This window comes from Phyllobates terribilis, unplaced genomic scaffold (genome assembly GCF_046119375.1).
Source record: "Phyllobates terribilis strain yellow unplaced genomic scaffold, ASM4611937v1 Scaffold_120__1_contigs__length_5212024, whole genome shotgun sequence".
Classification (NCBI taxonomy): Eukaryota; Metazoa; Chordata; class Amphibia; order Anura; family Dendrobatidae; genus Phyllobates; species Phyllobates terribilis.
The window spans coordinates 2,669,829-2,682,108 of record NW_027362880.1 but is presented as its reverse complement, the minus strand read 5'-3'; the positions used below and the strand labels follow the sequence as shown (position 1 = coordinate 2,682,108).

General features: G+C 42.4%; 2 protein-coding genes across 3 annotated transcripts in view; both read right to left on the bottom strand.

Moving 5' to 3' along the window:
• The window catches only part of LOC141201621 (uncharacterized), a 32,605-nt gene extending 28,275 nt beyond the window's left edge, over positions 1-4,330 (bottom strand). Inside the window, exons 1-2 of one of the 2 annotated variants that reach the window (XM_073663626.1) lie at positions 3,966-4,330; positions 2,579-2,790 (exon numbers count right to left, since the gene is read on the bottom strand). The gene's annotated coding sequence lies outside the window, so the exon portion shown is untranslated. The remainder of the gene's footprint in view (positions 1-2,578; positions 2,791-3,965) is intronic. The other variant, XM_073663627.1, reaches the window with a different exon arrangement.
• The window catches only part of LOC141201631 (uncharacterized), a 375,891-nt gene that overhangs the window by 235,460 nt on the left and 128,151 nt on the right, over positions 1-12,280 (bottom strand). The gene's annotated exons all lie outside the window — the stretch shown is intronic.

The window sequence follows — 12,280 nt, the reverse complement described above, 5'->3', positions numbered from 1 at the left end:
TAATTTCACCCTTGGAATTGATCTCAATTTTAATGTCCAAAAAGGCCAGGCTAGATGAATTCAACTCATACATAAAATGTAACCCAATATTGTTGACATTGAGTTTCTTGACAAAATCCTTGAACGTCTCCGCAGTGCCCTTCCAGATGACAAAGATATCATCAATGTAGCGGAGCCACATGATAATACTCTCCTCAGGGCACTGCGAAGTGTCACCAAAAACAATAGTTTCCTCCCACTAGCCCAGGAGCAGGTTGGCATATGATGGTGCACACGGGCTGCCTATCGCGGTGCCCCTGAACTGGTGGAAGTACTCCTTATTGAATAAAAATACATTTCTGGTACAGTGCTTTCATCCCGGACTGGTTATGTCTCTCTTACTGTCACCCCCTGGTACTCAAATACCGCGTCCAGAACGATCTGATCTATAAAACTGTCACACTAGTTAACCCCTTCAGTGAACAGTGTAAAAAATAAAAAAGGTGGCAAAAACCCATAGAATAAAGTCGTCCACATGAGGAATGGCATAAAAAATAAATAAAAACAATTCTTCACCTGCTGTTGATTTGTTCATTCTTCCTCCCAAAGATCGCAATAAGGCATGGCGCACATTTATCCTGCGCTCTACGCTGAGCGCTTACAACAGGGTTTCCGTGTAGATCTCTGAAATATGTGATTCAGACGGAAAACCCAATGGAAGATTCCCTATAATAAGGCAGATTAAGACACTGTGGACTCAAGTCTGTCCTATGATTTGGCAGTGTCCATATTTTTAAGCGTGCATAAAAGCGCAATAGACCAAAGTTTTGTGTACTTCTGGAAAAAAAGACAACGCTAAACAGAGACGAAATGGAGTCGACAGTAACTCTGCTGCCTCATTATAGTGAATGGGTTTTATCTGAATCATGTCACTCAGAGATTTACAGTGGAGGGAAATAATTATTTGATCCCTTGCTGTTTTTGTAAGTTCGCCCACTGACAAAGACATGAACAGTCTATAATTTTAAGGGTAGGTTAATTTTAACATTGAGAGATAGAATATCCAAAAAATAAAATCAAGAAAATCTCATTGTATACATTAGATAATTTTTTGTATTTTGCAGTGAGAAAAAAGTATTTGATGCCCTACAAACCATTATGAGTTCTGACTCCTACAGACCAGTTAGATGCTCCTAATCAACTCATTACCTGCATTAAAGACAGCTGTCTTATATAGTCACCTGAAAAAGACTACTATCCACAGACTTAATTAATCAGTCAGACTCTAACCTCTACAAAATGGGCAAGACCAAAGAGCTTTCTAAGGATGTCAGGGACAAGATTATAGACCTGCACAAAGCTGGAATGGGCTACAAAACCATAAGTAAGACGCTGGGTGAGAACGAGACAACTGTTGGTGCAATAGTAAGACAATGGAAGAAATACAAAATGACTGTCAATCGACATCGATCTGGGGCACCATGCAAAATCTCACCTCATGGGGTATCCTTGATCATGAGGAAGGTGAGAGATCAGGCTATAACTACATGGGCTGGAATTTGTTAATGATCTCAAGGCACCTGCGACTACAGTCACCAAGAAAACCATTGGTAACAGATTACACATTAAAGGTTTAAAATCCTGCAGTGCCCTCAAGGTCCCCCTGCTCAGCAAGGCACATGTGCAGGCTTGTCTGAATTTTGTCAATGAACACCTGGATGATTCTGTGAGTTATTGGGATAAGGTGCTGTGGTCAGATGAGACAAAAATTGAGCTCTTTGGCATTAACTCAACTCGCCATGTTTGGAGGAAGAAGAAGAATGAGTACAACCCTAAGAACATCGTCCCAACCGTGAAGCATGGTGGGGGAAACATTATACTTTGAGGGTGCTTTTCTGCAAAGGGGACAAGATGACTTCACCTTACTGAAAGGAAGATAGATGGGTTCATGCCCCATAGAAAACTTATGGAGGGAGTTGAAGCTCTGAGTTGCCAAGCGACAGCCTCAAAATCTTAATGATTTAGAGATGACCTGCAAAGAGGAGTGGACCAAAATTCCTCATGACATGTGCGCAAACCTCATCATCAACTACAAACAACGTCTGACTGCTGTGCTTGCCAACAAGGGTTTTGCCACCAAGTATTAAGTGATGTTTGCCAGAGGGATCAAATACTTATTTCTCACTGCCAAATGCAAAAAAATATATAATTTATACAATGTGATTTTCTTGATTGTTTTGGATATTCCATTTTTTAATGTTAAAATTAACCTACCCTTAAAATTATAGACTGTTCATGTCTTTGTCAGTGGGCAAACTTGCAAAAACAGCAAGGGATCAAATAATTATTTCCCCCACTGTAGATGGAAACCCCAATGTAAGTGCTCAACGTAGAGCGCAGGATAAATGTGATAGAAAATGTTATGTAAAATGTTTTCAAAAAATGCTTCAATTCAATCTACAAAAAATGCAAGTCCCCGCTCAGGTGCGTCTTCTGTCAATGGAAATATAGGGGGCTTCCACGTTACTGGTAGTACAAAGGCTCTGCAAAAGCCTGTGCTAAACAATTAAAGATGGCTCTGTAGGGGTTATTAATATACCTGAATACATTGTGTACCTCTTGTTACCCTATCACAGCACTAGTTGTATTTTGTCAACTTGGATTTAGTCTCTACCAACCATATATGTGGTGGCGGCTCTACAGGTGGAGGTTAATCGCCTCCAAGATTTCTTCCGAATATCCCTCATCCTATGAAATTCTGTGCCTCAACACGTCCGATTATCCACCACACTTTTATCCTTCAGATGGAACCTGAAAATACATCTCTTTAAACAAGCTTACAGCCTGCCATGACCTTGCTTGCTGCCACCTCAACAACACCGGAGCTACTGCAACCCCCCAACCTACTGTCTCCTTCCCCATCGTCCAGTAGAATGTAAGCCCACAAGGGCAGGGTCCTCTTCCCTCTGTACCAGTCTATCATTGTTAGTTTGCTTACTGTAAGTGATATCTGTATTTTGTATGTAACCCCTTCTTATGTACAGCGCCATGGAATCAATGGAGCTATATAAATAATAATAATAATTTTGTATTTGTATAGCATAACCTCAGCAACTAGCCATAGAGGATTTTGAATGAGACCAAATATCTTTATTTCTGGAGTTTTCATAAGATTCCATATGGTCCCACTCGGGGGAGACATTAAAAAATGAACTGACACTACTAACAGATATGTGGTGCTCATACACGCACTATGCTCTTTTTATTTATATGTATGAAGTAATCATATAGTTAGTGTTTATTAGATATTTCTCCATATGGATCTATATATGTATTTTCACATCTGGCATAAACTATAAGTAAAACTTTTTTACCTGTTACTTGTTCATTTGCAGTAGATTTCCCTTTTTTAATTCTGGTTTTGTTTTTAATTGTTGTCTTTTTAATATATGTTCAATAACATAATTATTACAGTTTGTTGTATGGGAGTTGTTCGTCTTCGGCTTATTATAACATTATGTGAAGCACCTGTGTGTTCCAGGTGCTCACCACAAAACTAGATAAATTCCTTGAGGGGTCTAGCTTCAAAAATGGGGTCCCTTGTGGGGGGTTGCCACTGTATAGGCACATCAGGGGCCGACATGGGGTATGCTCTCGATTCCAAAAATTTTTGCATACAAAAAGTCAAGTGGACTCCTTCCCTTCCGAGCCCTGCCATACACCCAAACAGTAGTTTTCCTACCACACATAGGATATCGGCTTACTCAGGAAAAATTGCACAACAAATTGTATGATGCACTTTCTCCTGTTACCCTTTTGAAAATGCAAAATTTGGGGGTAAAGTAAGATTTTTGTGGGAAAAAGTAACATTTTAATTTTTTCCCTTTGCCATTGCTTTAATTCTTCACACACTGGTCAGAATTGAAAAAAGTGACCTGTAAGGAAGGTGAAACAGACTCTGGGGTGAAAGGGTTAATAAGACTTACAAGTGGAACCGGTCCAGAAAGCAGAAGATCCAGCAAGTATCTGCCACATATTCCTGCAAATCCCCCGAATGTCATCACTAGCATCTACATTACTGTGCTGGAGCTAGGAGAGGAATAATGGCGTTGTGTGAGGACTTCTCTGGGCTTCTGTCCTTCATCCTGCAGTCGTCTGAATGGATCTAATGTGGACGGGAACCAGCTAAGCCGCATTCTGTCCACAGCTGTTATCTCACTGTTCACACCACACAGAGACCCCAAAAGAGTCTCCGTGCAGAAGGGGTTAATGCCCAGTAATGGGGAATATCCACATACCTCCACCTGCAGAGCCGCCACCACATATATGGCTGTTCTGTGCGCATAGGACCTGTGATGAGGTCACAGGAGGGGAGGAGTCAGGGGTCACATGATCAGGGGCCTCAGTGGATGCACAGTGTGAACAGTGTGGCTCCTGTACAGTGATATCCGGAGTGAAGACGCTACATGGAGACGTCTCCGCAGTCAGTGACATTTCCGGCATTATTTGCCCCTCACTACGGGCACAATTACCCCGCGCCGCCTTTTCTACAGTTTTATGTGAGGATGTAACGTGGGATTTTCCTGCTTGGAGACAAATAGACGACACATGAGGTGATTATTACCAGTTACCGGACGTCTACTATATGGCGGCATATGATTGTGCTATCCACCTCATACCAGGAGCTAAAAGGCCGAAATCTAGTTTGTTTAACCCTTTCCAGGGAGGGCGGCCTTGACAGACTATATTCAGAAGAGTCCGGCTGAGGGCAGAGACAGATGGCCGTACTTCTCCTGCGAGGATCGCCTCGAACCTCATACTGGCCGACACCTCTCCTGACCTGAGCTTGACAGCTGCAAAGAAATCCATCATGCTGTCATGTTCAGGTCAGGAGAGGTGCGGGCCAGTCCATTCAGTGCGATGCGATCCTCACACGAGTTATACGGCAGTGTGTCTCTGCCCTAAGGGTCATATACGGCCATCCACCTCTCCAGTTGTAGTGGGGGTTTTTACTTGTTAAAAAAAGGATGGAGAGTTGCATCCGTGCTTGAATTTTAGAGAGATTAATAAAATCACGGTTCACAATCCCTGTCCTTTGCCCCTTATACCGAACCAGTTTAAGCAATTATCTGGAGCTAAATGGTTTTCCAAACTTGACTTGAGAGGGGCATATAACTTTATACTCATACATCAGGGTGACGAACGGAAGACCGCATTCATTACGCCTCAGTGTCATTTTAAAAATTTGGTGATGCCATTTGGGTTAAGCAATGCACCTTCAGTCTTTTAAAATATCATAATATTTTTTGCTCACTAGTGGGTAGACTTGTGGTGATTTACCTGTATGACATATTGATTTATTCACATACTCTGGAGGAGCATCACGAGCATGTCAGAGAGTTTCTTCAGGCTCTATGTGACAACCATTTATTTGCTAAACTGGAGAAATGTCAATTTGAGGTCCAGCAGATAAGGTGACTGTCTTGACCGATCATAAGAACCTGTTGTACGTTGACGGTGCTAAGTGCTTAAACACCAGACAGGCTTGGTGGGCCTTGTATTTTTTGCCCGGTTTGATTTTGCCGTTACTTATCTCCCTGGCTCTACGAATGTCAACACGAAATTCAAGTCAAGATTCTTAGTGAAGGGGTGGGGAAGATCTCAGGCAGCGCATTTGACTAGCCCAGGGGGAGATGGGGATGAATCGGTACCCGGGCCTTTAGCCTGGCCTTTAGGGATGTCGCGGTGGTCGGCTCCCGGGCCCGTACCCTGGGCCTCTCCTTTAAAAAAGGGTTAGTGATTTGTTAAGTTTATAAAAGAGTTTGTGACGCCACCTATGGTTTCTGATGATATTCACCAGCGCTGCGCAGTCCACTGAGGCCGGTGATCAGGCAGCTAGATGGTATGGCTCCCCACAGGTGGAGCTAGGCCTCAGGGCAGGGTACGGACGGGGTATGCAGGACGGAGAGACTCAGCCGGGTCAGAGCAAGAACAGGGATGGACACAATAGTCACTTCAGTACCTTTTACTGATGGAAATTCAGGCACTCCCCGGAGCACTGTAGGGTGAAGGGTGTATGTCCGGATCTTCCCCAATGAGCAGGTTTTGGGCCTCATGCTTCTTGACTCTGCGTAGTAAGTTTCTGACCTGCCTGGAGCTAGGCCTAACTTTGTCTCTGTCCTGCGCTGGCTGACCTTGTGGTAGGGCCTTCTCTTGGAGTGAACGCTCCCGACCTACGGGGCCTATGTGTCTCCTGGCTCTGGTACGTATCAGCACTTTAGCGATCCTGGGACTTGTAGTTCTCCAGGGATTCTGGTTTATCTTACTGGGTCATGGAGATCCCGGTAAGCTTCGGACCCGGTGTCCGGTAACTGCTTCTTCGGGGTGAGCTAGTTAAGCTCCTCTGCCCCCTATGAACTAACTCTGTCTACTCGCCTTCGGCCTACTTGGGCCCTCTCTAGGCTACTCACACTAACGGCAGCTTGCCGCGCTTCACCGATCTTATGGCGCCGGCACACCTGAAGCTCACCTCTCTGAGCTACACGGAGTCTTGATCTGGATAAGCTCCACTGCAGGTTAGCAATTGCAGGAGCTGGAACAGGCTTTTGTCCTCTGAGGTAACTCCTCTCAGACTGCACTGGATTCACTGCTAAACCAGACTGAACTAGACTCTGACTCAAACCAACTGCTGCCTGGCTCCACCTTCCCTTTTATATCCCTAACGGTCTCCCTCTGGTGGTCTGAGGTGGAAGGTGGAGATGTGTGAATGGTTATGGGGGCCTCTTGTGGAGGAATCCTTCAACACACCCTTCTAGGATTTGTGATACCAAGCACAGCTGGGCTTCACACATTCAGGATGCTCAGGACAGTGCGCAGGAAGGTTTACCTATAAATAAGCTTTATGTACTGCCCTCTTTAGTCATAGATCTTCTTAATGAAGTACATGATTCCTTTTTCGCTGGCCATGTGGGTTCTTCTGCCTCTTCAAGATCACTTTCTGGGTCTTTTTAGTGGCAGAATGCTCTTAAGGATATTGAAGAGTATGTCTGAAAATGCAAAGTCTGAAAGTCTGTGCCAGGGCTAAAGCCTCTAGTTATCTCTTCCCTAACGATGTTCCATTACAAACCTGGACCCACTTGTCTATGGACTTTGTCACTGATTTGCTTAACTGGTGGTATTACTGTCATGTGGGTGGTTGTAGACCGTTTTAGCAAAATCGTTCTTTTGGTCCCACTTCAAAACATGCAAACTGCTAGGATCTTAGCAACTTTGTTAATTTCTCAAATCGTTAAACTTCATGGTGTTCCCAAAAACATAATTTTCGATTGAGGAGTTCAATTTCTGGCTAGTTTTTGGCTTAGTTTTTGCTCCAGATTGGGTATCAATCTGTTTTTTCTCTTAGTGTATCATCCCGAGACTAACAGTCAAACAGAAAAGGATGATCCTGGAAATAGAGCAGTATTAGGGATGTTTTGTCTCCTCTAATCAGAAAGACTGGGTGGAATTTTTGTCCCATACCAAGTGTGCTCTAAATAACCATTCCTCTAAGACTACCGGGACCTTGCTTTTTTTTTAGCTGCTGTAGTTTGTAGTGTTTGGGAATTTTTCAGGATTACAATCCTCCATGTCAGAGGAGGAGAGATTTTGTCCCCAATTAATTAAGGTCTGGAGGGAGGTCAAAAGGGATCTTTTAGTAGCTAGTGACCAGGCCAAAAGTGGTGCTAACCACAGAGGTAGGAAGGCTTCTATCTTTAGGGAGGGAGATTTTGTGTGGTTGTCTTCAAAATATCTGCACTTAAAGATCACATCTAGAAAGTTTGTGCCTAAATTTGTAGGTCCTTATAAAATTATAAAAATGTTAAATCCTGTAAGTTAAGTTGCAACTTCCTATGGCCTGGAAAATCATAATTCTTTCTATTCTTCTCTTTTAAAAAAAAAATTGATGGGGCCTCAAGACATAATTGAGGTGGATTTGGAAGGGTGTAAGTAGTATGAGGTAGGGCGAGTGCTTTGTTCCAGGTGGGTCAGGTGCCGTCTGCATTATCTCGTTAAGTGGAAAGATTATGGTCCTTAAGATAGCTCCTAAATTAATTTGGGGATCTTCATGTGATCAGATAGACAGATTATTGGGTGGGGCTGGGGAAAATCCAGCAGTCATGGTACACATGGGTACCAATGACAAAGTTAGAGGGAGGTGGAGGGTCTTTGAAAATGATTACAGGGAATTAGGAGAGAAGCTGAAGTACAGGGCCTCCAAGGAAGTGTCTTCAGAAATACTGCAGATTCCACTATCATCACTAGAAAGTTAACTGGATCTTAAAGAGTTAAATAAGTGGCAGGAAGAAAGGGTTTGGATTCATGGAGAACTGGGCCAGCTTCTCTGTCAGCTACAGGCGCTACGATAGGGACAGGCTGCACCTTAACGGGGAGGGTGCAGCTGTGCTGCGGGAAAAAATGGTCAGATGGATGAAGGAGCTTTTAAAGTAGGATCTGGGGGGAGGGAGGGTACTTGTGTAAATAAGGACATACAGTAGACAGAGAGACAGTAGGGGTCAATGAGGATTTATGGGGGCTAGGACATGCAAGGAAATTAAGTAGGCGAGTAGGAGTAATAAATGTCTGCTGGCAAATGCAATAAGACTTGCAAACAAAATGAATGAATTAGAGGCTCTTGTGTCAGCCACAGATTACAATGTGGTGGGCATTACGGAAACCTGGCTAGAAAGCCATGACTGGGTGACAAACAGAGGGTTACACTACACTTAAAAAGTTAGGAAAGAAACAAAAGATAGAGGGATGGGTATTTTCGTTAAATCCAATTTATAACCTGTGCTCAATGACGACAATGTAGGGCCAGTATGGGTAAATGTACATGGAAATGGCAATAATGGAAAGCTGCTAATTTGCGATTGCTGCAAGCCTCCTAATATAGCTGAACATGTAGAGGATGATATGCTGCAACACATTTAAAAGGCAACAAAAACAAGTCATGGCCATAGTGTTGGCTCCCTTGAAATTGTTCCAGAAAATTATTACAATCACACATGTTTTGTTATACACGTTTATTTCCTTTGTGTGTATTGGAACAACACAATAAAAAAAAAGAGAAAAAAAGGCAAATTGAACATAATTTCACACAAAACCACCAAAAATGCGCCGGACAAAATTGTTGGCACCTTGTCAAAATTGTGGGGTGTGGGTAAACAACTTTATTTCATGCATGTGAAGCTCGTTCAAACTCAATTGTGGCAACATGAAAATTACACCTGAAACCAGATAAAAAAGGGAGAAGTTGATTCAATCTTTGCATTGTGTGCATGTGTGTGCCACACTAAGTATGGAGAACGAAAGAGAAGAAGAGAACTGTTTGAGGACTTGAGAACCAAAATTGTTGTAACCTTGAAATTGTTGATAATTTTCAAGTCCATCTCCAGAGATCTGGATGTTCCTTTGTCCATGGTGCGCAACATAATCAACACATTTACAACCCATGGAACTGTAGCTAATCTCTCTGGATGTGGACAGAAGAGAGAAACTGACGAAAGGTTGCAACGCAGGATAGTCCAGATGGTGGATAAGCAGCCCCACTAAAGTTCCAAATAAATTCAAGCCATCTTGCATGCTCAGGGTGCATCAGTGCCAGTGTGAACTATCAGTCAACATTTGAATTAAATGAAACGCTATGGCAGGAGACCCAGGAGGACCTCACTGCTGACACAGAGGCATAAAGAAGCTACACTGCAGTTGGCCAAAATGTACATGAATAAGCCAAAATCCTTCTGGGGAAGCGTCTTGTGGACAGATGAGACCAATATAGAGTTTTTGGTAAAGCACATCATTCTACTGTTTAAAGAAAATGAAGCCTACAAAGAAAAGAACAGAACACAGTAACTACAGTCAAATATGGTGGAGGTTCAAATATGTTTTTGAGTTCTTTTGCTGCCTCTGGCACTGGGTGCCTTGACTGTGTGCAAGGCATCCTGAAATCTGAAGATTAAGAAAGGATTTTGTGTGGCAATGTAGTGCCTAGTGTCAAAAAGCTGGGTTTATGTTCTAGGTAATGAGTCTTCCAGAATGACAATGACCCCAAGCATACATCAAGAAGCACCCAGAAATGGATGGAAACAAAGTGCTGTAGAGTTGTGAAGTGACCAGCAATGAGTCCGGATCTAAATCCCATTGAACACCTGTGTATAGATCTTAAAATTGCTGTTTGGAAAAAAATATTAAAATTTGAGAGTCTTCAGTGGTTGATACCTTTGTTTAACTGAAAAGATGGTAACAAATTACAAGCTTTCGAGACTACTCAGATCTCTTCAGTAGACATAGTATAACACAAAATCTGAAGAGTCACATATTTATACACAACAGGGCACAGGAATAATGCAATAGATAAGACAAGTGATGTGAAACAGAACTATCAGTATGGGAGAGGGAGAAGCAGTTGTGGCTGTGAATATTGGAACAGTTCATTGAGAAGAAGTATAAAAGTTTTATTGCCCTGTGATTGAGATCTGGTCCATGATTGTGATGCCCCCAAACAGTCTGAGGAGCACATTCCTTAGTTGATGTAGAAAGACATATATCCATGTGACACATTAATTCCTGCTCCCTGAGTGTGTCAAAGATTGTCATAAGTTTGTAATTCCACATTTTTCCGTCTGAGATTTGAAGTTACCTTTTAATACAAGTAATTTCATGTCCATGATGCTGTGATCAGGGATAAAAAAATGTTAGGCCACAGGTAGATCTAATCTTTTTTCTTTTATTGTGTGGCGATAACAATTCATCCTTGTTCTAAGTTTTTGCCCTGTCTCCCCTACGTACAGACCCCTATCTGGACATTTGGTACATATAATTAAGCACGCTACATTAGATGTGATGCAGCTGAAAGTACTTGGGATCTTGTGGTTGTCTCCTGATTTGAGTTGGGAATCTTTATCTTGTCTGTGTTCATTATAAATAGACAGATTTTACATTTGTTTCTGGTTGCAGGGAAAAGTTCCTGTAGCTGTTGGTGAGGACATGGAGCTTCTGAAATGATGCTTTTTAGTTTTGGGGGCTGCCTAAAACACAGAAGTGGGGGATCTGGAAATATAGATTGTAAGCGGGCATCTTTTTGTAATAATGGTTGTAATTTCCATGTAGCTCTACTTAGCACCCCCAGAATTGGATTTTAGGGGACTATTAGAGGCACCAGATTGCTTTCTTGTTTAGTTTTGTAATGTAGGAGATGATTCCTTGATATTCTGGTGGCTCTTGCAATCTGGTTTTCAATTCTTCTTGTATGGTATCCCTCGTTCAAAAAAGTCCTTCTGAGGCCACCAAGGTGTTGTCTCTGTCCATAGGGTTGGAACATATCTGATTGTATCTTGTCACGGGGTCCTTCTCCAACATCACACAATCAACAGAGCAAGAGAAGATTGAACAATTCCAAGACCTTTATTATAGGCAATACTGAAAGATCCATATACAATCCACCACACAGAGGATAAAAATAGTCCAGAAACATGAATGCAGTCCGGTAATGGTACTAACGCCCTGGGAGATGAGAGTCCAACAATCCAGCAGACAGAGGATAAAATAGTCCATATGTTTCTCCATATATATTCCTTCAAGAAATATTTCCAAAGTCATCCAGGCTTCTCCCATTCTCTCTGGCATGCTGTCCTCACATCCTCGTCCCATACAGAATCCCACCAGTGTCTCTCCTGGCTGTGATATTTAAAAGTCCCTTCTCCTCATTCACAGGTCAGGGAGGGAGGTCCCATTGCTGGTATTTCCATTACATTGCAAAATCAACAAGCTAGCCTGGTTCAATATGTCATTAGCATATTAGCAAACAGCATTATTCACTGACCCTGGGCAAAGATAACAGTATAATAAACTGTGGGAGCTGATATCAGATGATAAATACCAGCTATTCATCAATTAACAAATATCAACTCATCCTACAAGAGAAGTCAACATTAGAGGGACACAGAGCAACAAGAGAACACTATGAAAATCAGTAAAATATAACTATACACAAAAAGATACCCACATATCATATCACACCATCACATATCTAATGGGTTGGTTGTAGACAATAGAGTTTTATTATGTGTTTTGGATGGAGACTGACCCAAGTAGAGGGACAGGGACATCTCTATTTCATTGTTCAATAGCTTGAAGGTGTCTAAAAAGTTAAATTCAGTACAGGAGTGAATAGTTGCGTGATGAGTTGATGGTGGGATGAAATATATTAAAGTGTTGTGAGGAGTCTGCTCTGTGGTAGGCGCTGGTTCATACAGGGATGCAG